Genomic DNA, 4,782 nt, shown 5'->3' with positions numbered 1-4,782 from the left:
CAGATAAGTGCGTTGAGTGTATGGTTTCTCCACCAATATATAAGGAGGAAAGAGCTCGCCGCGGTATATAGAGTTTAAGATTATAGGCCTTAAAAAGTGTGAATGAATGTATGCGTGTGTGAGTGCCAGTAAAAGTGAACGCAGCAACACAAAAGGAAACCTAAGCGGTGTTAACGTAATTTTGTGACCTGTTGTGTACACATAGCCTGGGTTTTGAGGTAAGGTGTTACCTGCCGCAAACTTGAAAGAATTGTCATAATGGGGAATAAAATGTGTAAGTCTGCCTTAGAAGGGGATGCAAAATTTATGGAGAAATTTTTACCGGGCAGCACGCAGTATGTAGATTGTTGGCGGAAAAAATATGGATTTGAAGGGACATTAGTGGAAGTTAAGTGTAAAATGCTTGTAGAAAGAATAGCTGTAAGTGTAGCAGGAAAAACAGGGAAAGTGAAGCAGAGGAAGGAATTGCAGTTAGCAGTTGCTAAGTTGTGGCTGGAGCAGGCTCAAAAGAGAAGAGAAGCACAGAATGTTAAAAGAGCAATATTGCAAGCAGTAGTTGTGAAACCTGAGGATGAAACCACAGCTCAATCCACTGCAACTACTTTAGAACAACACCGTAGAAAAGCATTAGAAAGAGCAAGAATGTTAGCAGAAAGAAGAGTCAGAGAAGAGTGTGAGAGAGCAGAGGCAGAGGTGGAGGAGAAATTAAAGGCTGAGTATGGAGAGGCATTATGAGCAGTATGGAGTCCAAGACAGACTAGGCAGGGCAGGAAACAGAAAGTAAAGTTAGTAAACACAAACGTCACAACCACATATCCATCCCTGACACAACATAAAAAAACATATGATGTTTCTGTTCCAGAGTGTGAAGATGAAGAAAGTTTTTCTCCTGATCCATTCCGTGAGGTGAGCACTTACCCTATGGTAGAGGTTGCTAACCCACATTATGGAGTGGACGGGGATGGCAACCGCACTATTCATGTTTACCGGCCATGGACAGAGTCTGAATGTGCTGATGCTTGCAAGAGCCTTGGAGACCCATTGACTAATGTTGATGAGTTCGTAGCTCGACACAGACAGCTTTGTTCTTCATACCGTTTAAATGGACAGGAAACTGAGATTACTTTTAGGAAATGTCTCACCTATAATTGGACCCGTGTCAGAGGACAGTACACAGGTAAAGGGGCAGGTGATAACACCCTGCCCTACGGAGATGCAGGTCTCGTTGTCCAAATTAATGGAGTGTATGATCGTCTTAGAAATACTTTTAGAACAACTGCAGACTACACCAAAATCTCACAATGCACACAGAAGGAAGGAGAGGATGTTCATGAGTATAGAGGTAGATTAGAGGAAGTGTTTAAGAAGCATAGTGGACTTGAAGAGAATGCAGACCCAGCAGGCCCCTATCAACAGCAGCTGAAACATGCCTTGATGAGTGGGTTTTATCCATCCATTGCAGATTTTATTAGGAAGCAAAATGTAAATCACTCCACAGATGGAGTGACTCAGTGTATGAACTGGGCAAAGCATGCACAGGATGTGATTAAAAGAAAAAAGAAAAAATTGCAAAATACACCAAATGTTGCCACATTTTATGCTGATGAAGAATCTCAGATATTTCTTCAGGGACAGACTAGACGTGGCAGAGGCCGCGGAGGAGTTAGAGGAGGAGTCAGGGGGGGCAGAAGTAATTGGCCACCCCGGAGAGGACAAAGGAACAGGGATGAGTGTTACAGGTGTGGAAGAATAGGTCATTATGCTAAAGAGTGCCCTGAGAACCTACATGAGGAGTATAGACGACCAGATTCACATAACCCCTCATATAATAAATGACTAGTATCTGCTGTCACTGCTAATACACATGCATGTTTAAACACCCCATCAGACTGCCAAAAACAACAACCAGTGCCCCAAACCATAGATTTGACTGAAGTTTTGTTGAATTTATCAGGGAAAGAAGTAAAACCCTTTCGCACATTAACAGTGCAGGGAAAAACGATACAGTTTTTATGTGACTCAGGAGCAGATAAAACCGTCCTGAGGGACCAAGTGTCAGGAATAAACCCATCAAACGGCATCATTTATGTAAAATCTGCTAATGGCCAGTTAAATCAACACAGAATCTCTAAGCCGGTATGGATTAGAGATCCATCTACGGGAGAGGCAGCTCAGGGTTCAGTAGTAATGTGTCCGACATGTCCTGTGAACCTTTTGGGTAGAGATATGATGGTAAAACTTGGAATCTCAATCATTCCCACGGCTGTTGGAATGATAACTGCAGGAAAAGGAGAAACTGCAGAAACGATGGTTCACCAGGGCAGTGGCGATGTACATTACTACTGGACGCTTGACCTGTCAACCTCTAGACCAGATCAGATAAATTGTAAAATGTTGACCACAGCTGAGGAGAGATTAGCTGAGGGCTATGATAGACAGGAACCAGATGAGATGCACATCACACTTAGGTTCAAAATGACACCAGGACCTGATAATGTCTACACTGACAAAGTGATGAAACTGGGTCCTCAAAGAATTACTGTAAAAACTGTATACACTGATGGTAAACAAATGGCAGGATGTAGTGTGATAATTTCTGAAGCAGCTCAGCAACTTTTCAAAGGAAAGGTGCCACATGTTTCACTAACTAAGTGTAGCACAGCTGAGTGGGAAGATTTAGCATTTCTAGTGGAGCAGGGAGAGCACACAAAGGAATGGCAGCAATGTGGAGGGGGGTGGGAGACAAACATGCATAGCAGTATCTTCCGTAAGAAGCTGGGGTGGGTGACACATACAACACCTCAGGTACACTTAAAAGGAAGTGAGAATGAAACAGCAGAATGACATATGGTAGACCTAAATGATCACCCTGAGCTGAAACAAATTCCAGACATCTTGTGGTCAAAAGGAAAGACTGATGTAGGGTTAATGAAAACGGCAAACCCCGTAGAAATAAAGCCTAAAACTTCATACAGACCTAGAGTGAAACAGTATCCCCTCAAACCAGATGCAGAAGTAGGGATCAAGCCTGTGATAGAAGACATGATTGAAGCAGGAATACTGGTAGAGGCTCCAAATGCAACATGTAACACGCCCATTTTTCCAGTGAAAAAAGCAGATTCTCAATCGTGGCGCATGGTTCAAGACTTAAGGGTTGTAAATCAAGCTGTAGAAAGTATTGCACCATGTGTTCCAGACCCTCATACCTTGTTAAATCAGATAAGACCTGGTATGACACATTTCACAGTGGTAGATCTAAGTAATGCTTTCTTTTCCATACCAGTGCATGAGAACTCGCAAGGTTGGTTTGGATTTACATACCAAGGTAAAAAATATACCTACACTAGATTACCACAAGGTTTTTGTGACAGTCCGACCCTTTTTATGCAGGCAATAACTAATTGTCTGTCTGATTTCATAATACCATCCCATTCACAGATTTTAGTCTATGTGGATGATATTTTGATAGCGTCCGACTCAGAACAAAATTGTAAAACTACGTCTATTGCACTATTGACACATTTAGCAACAACAGGGAATAAAGCGTCACTTTCAAAGTTACAGTGGGTGCAGAAGGAGGTGAAATTCCTAGGTCACCAGCTCAGTTCAGCAGGAAAAAACATACATCCAGAGAGGAAAGCGGCTATTTTAGCAGCTCCTAGGCCGGTAACAAAGAAACACATGATGCAATTTCTAGGATTGACCAATTATTGTCGTTCATGGGTACCAAATTTTGCTGAAGTAAGTCAACCACTGTTGGACATGATGTACGGTGAGTCTTTAGCTATGTCAGATAGTCTAAGCTGGACTCCAGAGGGAGAACAGGCATTCTGTACGTTGAAACAACTGTTAACAAGTGCGACTGTGTTAGGATTGCCTGATTATAATAAGCCATTTGTCCAAACAGTTGACTGCAAGGGACATTTCATGACTTCAATGTTAGCACAAGACAGCGGGGGAAGAATGAAGCCAGTAGCTTACTATTCTAAGAGATTAGATCCAGTTGCTTGTGCTTTGCCTCCATGTGTGAGACCAGTATGTGCAGCGGCTCAGGCCGTACAGTGTTCTGGGGAAATAGTTTTATTTCACCCTTTGACACTGCTAGTTCCACATGAGGTGGATGTTCTGCTACTACAGACTAAAATGACATTTCTGTCACCTGCAAGACATTTGTCTTTAATGTCACTCTTACTATCACAACCACACATTACCATAAAGCGGTGCACAATTCTAAATCTGTCAACCCTTTTGCCAACAGAGGAAGAGGGCACTCCTCATGAGTGTAGGGACCACGTAGAGAAGGAGTGTAAGCCGAGGGATGACTTAACAGATGTGCCACTTGGTGAGGGAAAAGTTTGGTTTGTTGATGGTTCAAGTTTTAAAACAGCAGAGGGACAGGCTAAAACAGGTTTTGCTGTAGTAGATAGTGAGAAAATTATCTGTGCAGGACAATTAGCATGTTCTATGTCTGCTCAAGCAGCAGAGATAGTAGCTTTAACGGAAGCGTGTAAAGCTGCAGAGAAACAAAATGTGACAATATACACTGATAGCCAGTATGCATTTGCTACATTACATTTCTTTGCAGCGCAGTGGGCAAGACGAGGTATGACAACTTCGACAGGGAAACCTGTAGAACACGCCAAACTCTTGCAAAATCTGCTGGAAGCAGTATTATTACCCAGTAGAATTGCCGTTTGTAAATGTGCAGCACATACTCGAGGGAAAGATCCAGTTGCATTAAGGAATGCTTTTGCAGATAAGATCGCAAAAGAGGCAGCTTTA

General features: G+C 42.6%; 1 pseudogene; it reads left to right on the top strand.

The window, feature by feature from the left end:
* Positions 1-258: 258 nt before the first annotated feature.
* On the top strand, positions 259-1,836 carry LOC148096854 (uncharacterized; annotated as a pseudogene).
* Positions 1,837-4,782: the final 2,946 nt, after the last annotated feature.

This window comes from Neolamprologus brichardi, chromosome 22 (genome assembly GCF_056152115.1).
Source record: "Neolamprologus brichardi isolate AB-2024 chromosome 22, ASM5615211v1, whole genome shotgun sequence".
Lineage (NCBI taxonomy): Eukaryota > Metazoa > Chordata > Actinopteri > Cichliformes > Cichlidae > Neolamprologus > Neolamprologus brichardi.
The sequence above is the reverse complement of the archived record's forward strand: the minus strand, read 5'-3'. Positions and strand labels throughout refer to the sequence as shown.